The sequence below is a fragment of the Phocoena phocoena genome, chromosome 3 (assembly GCF_963924675.1).
Source record: "Phocoena phocoena chromosome 3, mPhoPho1.1, whole genome shotgun sequence".
Lineage (NCBI taxonomy): Eukaryota > Metazoa > Chordata > Mammalia > Artiodactyla > Phocoenidae > Phocoena > Phocoena phocoena.
In genome coordinates, this window is record NC_089221.1 from 37310312 (window position 1) to 37322656 (window position 12345).

The following is a 12345-nucleotide window of genomic DNA, read 5'->3' on the forward strand; positions in this document are numbered from 1 at the left end:
AGAATAAGTGATTCAGTGTTTCAAACCAGTTTCATTTCAATAATTTGAATTTTTTTTTGGTGCTTTCCTCTTTATTGACGTGCCTTCTACCTTCCTCCCACAATTTCAGTCCCTTCCATTTACCCCCCAAAAGGAAGGTAGTGAAAAGAAGGGATTATTGGGGTTCTGAGCCCCTTGGGCAGTTAGAAAGGGAACAGAAAACAAAACAATCACTGGATGTGACAGAGATTGACAATCAAGAAGTCTAAAGCAGAATGGGAAAGGTGGTAGAGAAAGGGGAAGAAAGGAGAAAGGAAAGGTACTAGAGGACATCTCCCCCAGTAATCCTCTTGTTAAGAGGGGTTGGAGGAGAGTCTCAAACATTACGAAGTGCAGGTCCTGAGGAAGAGAGCTGGTGTCTGAGCCTCAAGGAGGAGTAGGTCAAGGAAGGGGGGCCCCCTCTCTCTTTGTAGAATGGGACCACCCCACCTTAGGGGCAGCAGCTTCACAGGCCGTAGACACTTTCATCACTGTAGGCAATGTACAGAAAGAAGTCTTCTTCATGGTGTTCCTGGTATAGCTGACCCATAGTGGCACTGGTGGGTGGAATGACATCGTTGACAAAGAAAAACAAGGCATCCTCAGCTCAGAGATGAATTTGCTTCCCGATCAAGAAGTAGAACTCACCAACTGTATGATCAGAAGGCACCAGGTGTATCTTTTTGTCCAGGTCTCCTATCCGAACTTCGGAAGCCTTTTCTACTATCACCGGGACCCAGTCCGGATATTTCTTTCAGATCTTCTAGCCCTCAGAGCCATGCTTCTCTAACGGATACTCCTCTTTATACACGAAGTTCATCCTCCCAGGAACTGGGCTGGACCAGGCTGGGCTGAGAGAACCCGGGTTGGGGTCCGGGAAGAGGGGGGCGGGTGGCGGCGACCTCAATAATTCAAATTTTTTTGTTTGTTTTTTGAAGTGGTCTTTCTCCAGATAGGATTTAATTTTCTTTAGGCAGACGAGTATGAACACATCACCATGTTCCATGAGAGACTGGGTTTTGGGCTGTTAGGGCTGATCTATTTCAGGTTTGTTCTTTAATTAAATTTAATTAATTAATTAATTAATTAAAAAAATTTTTTTCACACATACACACTGTATTTTATTTTTACAAGAGATAAACTGACACCAAGCATTGTAAATGGATGACCACAACAATAATTTGAATTTTTCACAAATTTTTGTATGATTCTGATATAAGTTATATATTGGGTCCTCTATTTTTCCTCATTGAGTTTTGGGATGGTTTTTAACACAATGTTATTTTGATCAGAATTAACTGATAAAGGGGTAATGTCATATGTATTTCACAGTCAGACATAGACAGACAGTCAGACAGACACACACACACACCCCAATACAGGTCTACTGGCTTAAAATTTGCATGAAAATTTTCTTCTATTTCTTTAATATTGTTTTTCGAGTCTCCATTGCTGGTTTCAGAAAATGATGCTAGAGCCATAGGCAAGAACCAAATGAAATGGTATGTGCCAATTTACAATTTAGTAGCCGTAAGAAGCCACTAAAGGATTCTAAGCAAAGGTATCTCATGTTTATATTGTGCTTTAAATTTTTAATATTATCAATCAGATATACGGAAGTGCAACTTTATTTTCCATAAAATAATTGTTTTTGATTTTAGCCCCAAATCTGCTAATAGAGAGAAAAATAAAAATAAAAATAACTTACAAACTCAACCCTGCCAAGCAACCTAGTTTCTTCCACTTTAGAACTTAGTCTCTTTCAGGTTAGCTAGGTAAATCAAAGGCTCTCCACCTACTCTATTTTACCTACTCCCACGTCACCCTTCTTTTTTACCTCTCTTTGGTGGATATCTGAGCATTTAAAAAAAACTTGTAAGAGTGGGATAAGAGGGGCCTCTGTTCCATGAGCTGCCTTCTCGATTCTTTCTGGTCTCCCTTATTGATGTACCCATTCCCTTCTGTCTGTAGCATCGGCTACTATGGCCCATGGTCATCCCACAGTTTCCAGTCAAAAGGAGACTAAATACTTTCCCAGTACGAATTACATGCGTCTTCAGATCTCCAGACCACTTATTAGCACTTTAAAATGCAAACAGGAGCTTGTGAACCTATTCCATTTACATTCACACCATGGGGAACTAGAGTCAAAGGTTATCTTGGGTCCATTCTCTCTGATTAAATACACTGCATGCTGGAGGTGCTCTTTGAGGTGGTGTCTTTCCAAAGTTCAAACATAAAGGGAAATACAAACTTCTGCTTTCAGCTAGGTTTGAAAATTATTAAGAATGCAGAATCTAGGATAATGCTTCTCAAATTTCAATATGCATATGAATCACCAAGCAATCTCTTTAAAATGCAGATTCTTATATAGTAGGTCTGGACTGGAGCCCTCCAAATCTGTCTATGAACAAGCTTCCAGGTAATGCCAGTGTTGCCAGTCCATGAACTGCACTGTGAGAAATGGAATCACATTAAATTCCAGAGCATTTGGAAACTGATTGCGAGGCAGAGTTAATGTCAAGGAAAAACTTTGAGATAGCTTACCATCCTTTAAACTGGCCTTGCCAACTATTTAGAGTGTTATAACTCTCTTCCTCAGCAATTCCCAAACCCTGAAAATTTACGTTCAATGTAACCTTCATCACCATGTATTGAAATTATTCTCTGTTCCCCTCAACTCTCTGAAACAAATCTCTGTGCCTAATTCTTTTGGCACTGCTTTTGCCGGATCCAGTGGGACACCGAATATTCTCAAGAAACGTATAATGAATGACCTGTGTTCTCAGTTTAGGTGTGCAAAATATGCCAATATCTTTACCAAACCTCTGAGTGTTATAAGTAAAAAAAAAAATCTACATCAGCTTGTTTCCTTTCATTTGTAATGTAGAGGAACAGCCTAGCCAATTGAACTTTCTGGTTACTGGATTTTAAACCAATATAAAAGAAACGTATACATAATATGCAAAACTGAAAAGACTATTGTTATTTCACCGTCCTCCTCTCCACTCTCATCCTGTACCCCTTGCCTCAGAATATTCATTGGCTAAGTGCTGAAGAGCAAAAACGAAAATATTATCATCTATGATTGAATTTTTTGCCACACATATTTATCAGAATGTAATTCATCTCAAAAGTCTACATAATTACTGTTTCTCTTAAATAATTAAAAAAATATAATATAATGGAAAATTTTGGAATCTACACTGGTCCTAGAAATACAGCCTTTTTCTAAATATAAAATTAATTATTACATTCTAATCTTTCTGTGCAGCATTCAAACAACCAGTTGGTGAGGTACAAGTCAAATGAGAGAAGAGGAACTGGTCCAACTATCAAAAATGCATTTCTAAGGTAAAATTTGCAACGGAACATGTTTAGATCAGGGTTTTAATCTATCAATCATTATTATCATTAAACTATTATTTTCCAACTTTATATAAGCTCCCTTTGGCTCCCTGAATGCTACAGTTGATTATAAGCTCTAATCCAAAGTGAAATGTAGCATTCTTTTTGCTTTATGTAGAAACATCAGTGACTTTCAAATTATCCAAGAAAAGACAAATTACCAGTAATCACACTTGTTTGAATAATTTTTAAGTGATTCCAGGCAATATATATTTACTAATGTATAGAACATGGAAAGTTTTAGCTTCAAATTATGAACTTGCAAAAAGTTTGTAAAAGACTGAATATAAAGGGGGAGTTATGGAAAAAATTTGGTCACCTTAATTATAGGCTTAAATGCCACAAATGCTATAATAATACTTTTTACTTTTTTTTAATTTATAAGCAACCAAACCACTTTATAAACATTAAGCCAAATATCTCTTTAAAGTAAGACTTCTTTTCTTCTCCCTGAGTATCATTTATAGACTGATAAAAGTGAAGTGAAAAGTAAATGTTTTCCTGTAGACAGGAAAAGTACCCTCCATCCTAGAGCAGTTCTGAAAATGGTAACCACAATTCCTCCCAATTTTTTGCTTTTTCCTCCCTATAACTGTTAATTATAATAAAGCATACTGAAAAGTTTTTCTTGAATGATAGCTCTGGTCTGCTATTATGTCTTTATTAATATTTTTACTTTATTTCATTTATTATTATGAGGATGAAACAATTTGGGGATTTCTTTTTCCACTCAATGTTTTTTTCAGCAACAGATTGTTTTCTCTTATTTGACAGTATTCTGAAAACCACCTACTCATTCATGTTTGATGTGGTCCGACCTCTGTGGTGAACTAAAGACCATCATTACTGTTTGTTTAGTGTTTACATTTTGTTTAGCAGGGGTTTCATATTAGTGGCTACTCTGGGAGATGTATCTCAAATAATTATGGCAGAAAAGCAGCAAAGGAAAGGCTGAATGAAGCAACCCTAGGCTGGAATTCTCAATCTTGCCTTCAAGTGAACAAATATGTTTTCATTACATTCCCCTCTTTTTCCACAGTATCTCTTAAATAAAGAACTGTTTCTTTTTACAGTAGACCAAAAAAATGTACGCATTTAGTCTTTATAGATTTTACTTTTATTGATTTTGCATGTTGTGAAAATAGTTTCACTGAATACTTAATTATTCTTAGATTCTACTTGTTTGCAGCTTCCCTTCGTTTACTTATTTTAAAAAATATTTTATGTAGACAAAGGTGCTGTGGCTATGTCCTCAGATCCTCAGACAGTTCTCCCATTAAAGTTATCTATTCTGTTTGTGACATGATAGCTTAGCAGGACTCAGTAGGCCATTAGGAAAATAAGCAAATTCTTATCTGGAAGTCATTAGCTAGAATCACTCATTCTCTTGCCTGGAAGTTGGTTCTTTTCACATCCTGGAAAAATATTTTGATAGAGAATTAAGTGCTGGTGAAAGGTGAGTGTATGGCAGAGGGACTGGAATGGGTAGGAGACTAAAACCACGCTTGTCTGTGTGATCACTGAGGGGCATTAAAAAAGACAAGGTCAGTGACCAGCTGCTGGCATTGTCATATTTCACTGCTTAAGTTCTGACATAGAAATAACAGATTCATAGCCAATCCATTCTACTGCACTGAAGGGTCTTCTAATCCATGTGAGTAATAGATAGCTTTAGGTAACAGAGTTTTAATCCACAGTTCTTGATGATGATCCGTGGAGATTATATAGAACTGCAAATTAAAACTCTTAGCCATTCGGAATCCAGTGGGTCATCTAAACCCAAGACATTAGCTAAAGGTTACATTCCCAGCTCCAATTTCAATTTCAAGGAAATATCCTGATCCAAAATCATGAATAGATTCCCTCAGCCAGATTCCCCCGCTGAAGTCCACAGTGAATAAATGAGTAGAGTTTGAGAGAATCTTCTTAGCAGGAGTTAAAATATGCTTTTCTTTGGAAAATCATGTCATTTTTGTAACGTAGAAGCATTTGCCCATGAGAAAATTAATTCCTTTATAATTAAATTGTGATATAAATACCCATTCATACCCATATATCCAAGTGTGTGGTTCTTTTGTTTAGCTATCATACATAGAGTAAACATGAAGTAAAGCTAGATCTGTCTCTCAATTCTAAGTCAGCATATCACTCCTGGTATTTGCTGACCAAGTTTAGAAACTGAGTAACATCATAATATAAATTGTTTAGTGATTCATTGGGTTGCAAAGGCATTGTATTTTAGAACTGTGTTATTTCAGTTATGTCAAGGAGGACTGATTAAGAGTCTGGGGCCATTTAGTTGATGGGTCCAGTGCTCTGTGATGGTTTCCTGGAACATGAATGATCTATGAGCACACTGTTGAGTGGTGAACTTCCACCAGCCCCCCACAGAGATTCTGTCCCAGTGCCCAGACTGTGCTGAGCTCCAGGGGGAAGATACATAGAGTCGGAGCCAGCAATTTCGCTGGCTGATCGTTCCCCCACATCTCCAAGATATGAAAAGACAAGTGAAAGGGGACAGTTTTAGAGGACCTTTCACTCCCCTTCCTGACAATGTCCTGGAACATGCATCATCACTGACCTTAACTATCCTCTTAGGGAAAAGGCCAGAGAGTAGGAGTTTACGATAATTTGTGTTCAGTCTTGTGGATCAGAAAAATCAATAATATTGTGTCCTTCAGATAAAATCAATTTCATTGAAATTAAATTACAGAAAACTTAATAAGATTGTGCTGGTTACTTATAAATGCACTCTAAATATTACTGCTAATGCACACAGCATTAAAGGGAAAAATTAAAAGGGAAAAATTATTCTCACAGGTCAGAAAACAAGATTATAAATCTGAGTTTGAGATTCCCTAAGTTAAGAACATATCTTTGAGTTCACATTATCTATGCAAAAAATGTCCTGGCTTTACACATGATAAAACGAAGTTTTCTTATTGTTTTTTAAAGATTAAGATCAAAAGAAAAGCAGAGAAAACCATGTAGATATTGTAGATGTCTAGAGCAGGACTCTAGGCTGAATGTCTGTATAAATAATCCGGCAATATACTTGTGAATATAGAACTTATTTAGTAAGCTGCTGAAAGAATCCATAAATTTTCTAAAATTGCTTAGTTTAAATTTGGTAGTGTCATAGAGCTTTTGAGTGAATGTGGCTCAATCTGCTTTCCTGATAACTCAAAATATACACAGCTCATAATAGTATGTCTATGTAGTAATGATGACATAGTTTAGTATCATCATTTTGACAAGCATCAGAGGGAACAAATCACTAAATTATCAATGAAGAGAAAATCATCACTGTGCTATAGCCAAATCGTGTTCGGGCAAAATATTGTAAGACCTGAGCCCAGATGATGAGTTTTGTGGAAAGACTGATAACTATGGATATTGGACTTGGGAGAAAAGTGAGCATATCTTTAGTTTATAACACAGTATTAAGGAATTTCTCAACTGACTTCTTGCCAAACTGAACTGGCTACTTAAATGCACCCATGGCATGGAATGAGGTAATGGTAAAAGCCTTTGAAATCCCCCAAACTGTCCTTATTTAAAGAAACAGAGACCCTGATTTCAACCTAACCATTTCTAAACTGCTGAGGGAATAGGTGTGGTATGTTATATGGAGGTTTTTATTTTCCTGCAGCAAGTGTCAGGTTTTCGAGATCCCTAAGTTAGGAAAAAAAGTCCAGAATTTAGTGTCAAGACATAGTGAGGGGTAGAAACAAAAGGTGACCTAGCCACCCGCTCCCTCATAATCCGTTGCAGACTAAAATTTGGTGGTCAAACAAACCAGAGCTGAACTCTATTATGGCCACACTAAAGACACAAGGAAAATCAGTTGGTTAGATTGCTGATTAAGATTTTGTTAGAAATCAATTCTCTGTGGGATAGTTCTATTCCATCACATGAAGCCAATTCTCTAAATCTTGACAGCTTTTCCATAAGCACTGACTGTGGATCACAGAGGGGCCAGGTATTCTTGTATCACTGTAAATCCATCAACGTGTTTCTTTAAATATATGTCAATTCTATGTACACAGAAAGTACACACTTATTTGAGAACTGTTTGTTATTAATCATAATAGCTATATTTCACTGAGCGTGCCCTACGGACCAGGTGCTATGCTGAGAGGCTATATACCTCATCTCAATTAACCCTTACACTAACACTAGGAGTAGATATCAAGCCAAATATGTGAGATGCCTGGAGTATCATAGCTAGTAAGTGGGAGACACAAGATTTGAAATCATTCCATCTGTTTCTTATTTTTACATTCTAAGCCATTTCATTATATTGTTATTCCATTGTTTTCTGTTTCTAAATAGCCATTCAAGACTAGGTGATATATTCCAAGAGTCTGTGAATTCGTAGGTTAATTTAGCTGTAAGTTTGTAATCTAGATGATAATTCAAACATTTAGGATTTCAAGTCCAGTATAGCTGGTCTGCCTTGGCTGCATTATAACAAGAAATCCATTCCAGTAAATATGACTTTGTGTTTTTCTGTGCTATTGATAATCATATGAACAGATTCCATAGGAATAAGAACTCATTGGATATATTTATATATGGCCATGTCTCAAACATACACATCTTGGCCTGTGTTATTAAAAGAAAAATGAAGTAGAAAAGGCAAACTCTTTTTTCTGCTTAATCAGCCATAGCCTAAATGTCAGAAAGATTAAGTTTCAGGATAAGCCTGGAGAGGTAGATAGGAGACACACGTGCACACACACACACATACACACACACACACACACACACACACACACACACACACACACACACACCCCTGACCCACCAGAGCAGTAGGAACCTAGGTGGCAGTATTTCATTAGTAGAGGATTTACAAAGGGTTGATTAATAAAGTGAATAATGTCATTAAGCTACCAAAATAATTTTGTAAACCAATGGTCCCGATGTATTCTTGACTCTTCCAACTATATCTGATGGATTAACTTTTAGTTCTGGGCATCATATTTTAGGAGGATTATTGTAAGTCTGTAATATCAGGGAGAGAGTAGCAAGATGATGGGGACCTAAAAGTAGTACTGATATTAAAATGGTCAAAAAGTCTGGGTGAGCTTAGAAGAATGAAAGAAAAGGTTGGGGAGTTAAATGACAGTGGTCACCCAGTATTTGAAAGGCTGTTGCGTAGGAGCAGGAAAAAACTTAGCTTTACATGGTTTCCAAGGACAGAAGTAGGACCAATGGGTAAAATCTATAGAGAAGTAGTTGGTTCAACTAGGAAGAACTTTCTAGTCATTATTACTATACAACAATGGAAGAGGCTGCCATAATACAAATTCACAAAGAATGGGGAAAAAACGAAAGGTACTGTCAGAGGCAGAAGAAAAATGAGGGGGAAAGAAAAGGACTCTAAAGAAAGCAGAGAGTAAAACAGCAAAACCATAACAAAGTCAGAGTTACGGAGTCTGCTTTGGAAATCAAAACTGTTTTGTCCAGGAAGGTTTAATTGAAGATATGCTGGAAAGTAGTGGATTAAAAATAGATTTCTTCCTACTTTACCTGCAGAGTAATGTTGTAAATCATGTAGTAAAAAAGTAAGAGATACAAATTTTTTCAGCCACTCCGTGGCACGTGGGAACTTTGCGGACCGGGGCACGAACCCATGTCCCCTGCATTGGCAGGCAGACTCTCAACTGCTGCGCCACCAGGGAAACCCAAGAGATACAAATTTAATACAACCATTTCTAAGCTAGTTTTTGAGGATAGAACCAATTCTAGTCACATAAAACATCTTGCATTATGTACTTTTTTCATCATCTATTAAATCTTTTCTGGAGGAAATGTTTGTTAGTTCAAATAAAGCTATTGTTATTGGTTAAAAGAATAATATAAAGTCAGAGTGGTTTTTTTTGTGGATTTGTTTTCTATTTAAGAATAGAGCATTCAACTTCATTAGCAAACCATATTGTTTTAAATTAAATTTCCAAATAAATATACTTGGGTGTGAATTCAAGGGAAAATATTTTGCAAAACTCAAGGAAAAAAAATTAACATCCAAACTCAAAACATTCTAGTGGTTTTGCAAAACTGAAACATTTTTTGTCAAGGTTTTTAAAATAATGAATTCTAACCACATATGCCCAACAAAATCTGTTCTTCAAGGCGTCCTTCCTGCCCATACAAAAGTTAACAGTGACATCTTGTGGTTAGTTTTTACTCTTAAAAAAGCCTGTGTGTGTGTATGCAAAGTACAGAAATAATGCCTTTTGTTTTACTGCAAAAATATCTAGTTTCTCCTTCCACTTCCAAATATTTTTGTGGTGCTTATCCCCTATGCAGATCTTTAATTGTTAAATTAGTTGTTTAAAATCACAAAAGCATAAGTCATGTTGATAGCATGTATTCTTGATATGATTGGATGAGAATGGCATTTTACCTCTGTGGTCTTCCCTCTCAAAATCCATAGCGCCAGGGCTTCCCTGGTGGCGCAGTGGTTGAGAGTCCGCCTGCCGATGCAGGGGACACGGGTTCGTGCCCCGGTCCGGGAAGATCCCACATGCCGAGGAGCGGCTGGGCCCGTGAGCCATGGCCACTGAACCTGCGCGTCCGGAGCCTGTGCTCCGCAACGGGGGAGGCCGCGTCAGTGAGAGGCCCGCGTACCGCAAAAAAATCTAGCCATGAGGAAAATATCAAACAAACCCAACCTGAGAGGAAGTTTCCAAAAACTGACCAGTATTCCTCAAAACTGTCCAGGTCTTCAGAAACAAGGAAAATCTGGGAAGCTACTACAGACCAGGGGAAGCTAAGGAGACCTGACAACTAAATGTAATGTGATATCTTGGATGGGATCTTGGAATAGAAAGAGGACATTATGGAAACACTAGAGAAATCCAAATAAAGACTGGACCCTAATTAATACAAATGCACCATTGCTGGTTTCTTAGTTGTGATATATGTGCCATGGTCATGTAAAATGTTAAAAATTAGGAGAAACTTGTTGAGGGGTATATGGAAATAGAATTCTATAACATCCTTGCAACTGGTCTGTAAATCTCAAACTATTCCCAAACTTTTAAAAGTTTATTTAAATTTAAAAATACTTTCACGCTATGAAAGGTCACTGGATTTACTGGGTGGGATATATTTACCTTTCCAAAAATAAGAAACAAAAAATAAAGATTTTGCAATTTCTAAATGTTCCAGGTCTTATGTAGTGAACTTATATTGCTATGCAAATGCAATGAATAAAAACCTGATTTCTTTACAGAAAGCCTTAGGGCTTAACCCCAGATACAACATTCCTGAATTCCTCTCCTTGGATCTTTCCCACACAAATAAGACAATTTCATTATGAAATTATAAATACAATGGAAGTAATTCCTGCTCCCTTTGATGTCATCTCCTATGTCTCATCCCCCTCCACCTCCTGTCCCTTCCTTACCCCTCTCCCTCCTCACCTACAAACTTTTGCACTTGCTGTTCTGACTGACTGGAACTCCCTTTCCTCAGGTATCTTCATGGTTCACTCCTTGAGTCCCTTCAGTTTTCTGTTCAAACGTCCCTTGTCAATGAAGTCCTTCCTGATCAGCTTACATAAGTCACCCTCCACCATCACTCTCTGTCCTCTTGCCCTGCTTTATTATCCTCCAGAATGCTTATCCAGCATGTGAATATTACGTATTTCTTTATTTTCTATCTCTCTGGGACAGCATGTAAGCTTCAGGAGACTAAGAACTTTACTTGTTTTGTTTACAGATGAATCCCCAGTGCCCAGGGCAGCCCAGTGTCCAGTACATGATATGCACTCAACAGTATTTTTTTTTTTTTTTTTTTTTTTTTGCGGTATGCGGGCCTCTCACTGTTGTGGCCTCTCCCACTGCGGAGCACAGGCTCCGGACGCGCAGGCTCAGCGGCCATAGCTCACGGGCCCAGCAGCTCCGCGGCATGTGGGATCTTCCCGGACCGGGGCACGAACCCGCGTCCCGTGCATCGGCGGGCGGACCTTCAAGCACTGCGCCACCAGGGAAGCCCCACTCAACAGTATTTGTTCAATGAAGCTAAAATCTCCTCTAAAACTGGTGTCTACTGTTCCAGTTCTTCTCACTAGAAGAGAAAACTGATATCTCTTGCCCATTTCAGCCTACATTTATGATGTCCTCAGCTCCCATTTCTGTCTTCCTCTGCTCAGGCTCCACATGATATGCACTGTTTACTCTCTATCTGTAGCCAGCTCCCATATCTATTCTCTGCCATGCTTTGTGCACTGGGAAGCTGAGCCCCGTGGACTGCCTCCATTGGACTCCCTGACTGGCTGGTTTCTATCTGGGTTTTGATAAAGGGCATGAGAAGTGAGAAGTTGAGGTATTTCTTCTGTGTCCCCCCTGTCTTGTACCCAGATATCCCATGACAACAGGTACCATCAGGTGGTCCCTCCTTCAGGGGACAGGTCTCTCTGGGCTCAGGTAATGCGCTTTCCTCCTTTGCCTCTTCACAACTTGAGGTAGGCATGTCTGTTTGCTGTTGCTGGTCTCTGAGTTTCATCATCCCTAGTGTGCTCTCTTAACCCTGCCCACACCTCTGTAAGTAGGCTGTTAATTAAAATTTCTTCATTTGTACCATGTGGGGTGCATTCTTTTTACTGCCATGACCCAGAGTGATAGCCTGGAGCAGTGGTTCCCAAAAATTAGCATGCATCAGAATGACCTAGAAGATTTGCTAAAATATGGATTGCTGGGCACCACCCCCAGAGGGGTGAGGCCCCCCGATTTACATTTCTCACTAGTTCCCAGGCAATGCTGTTACTGCTAGTGTGAGGATCACACAATGTTACCACTGCCCTACAGAGTATTCTTTTATGATCCTAAGTGATATACATTGGGGATGTTATAGTGAAAACTTCCCACAAACGTGAAATAGAAATTGTGAGTGCTGGAGGATGAG

General features: G+C 38.4%; 1 pseudogene; it reads right to left on the minus strand.

Moving 5' to 3' along the window:
• Positions 1 to 484: 484 nt before the first annotated feature.
• Positions 485 to 838, minus strand: LOC136121025 (gamma-aminobutyric acid receptor-associated protein pseudogene; annotated as a pseudogene).
• Between the last annotated feature and the right edge of the window lie 11507 nt (positions 839 to 12345).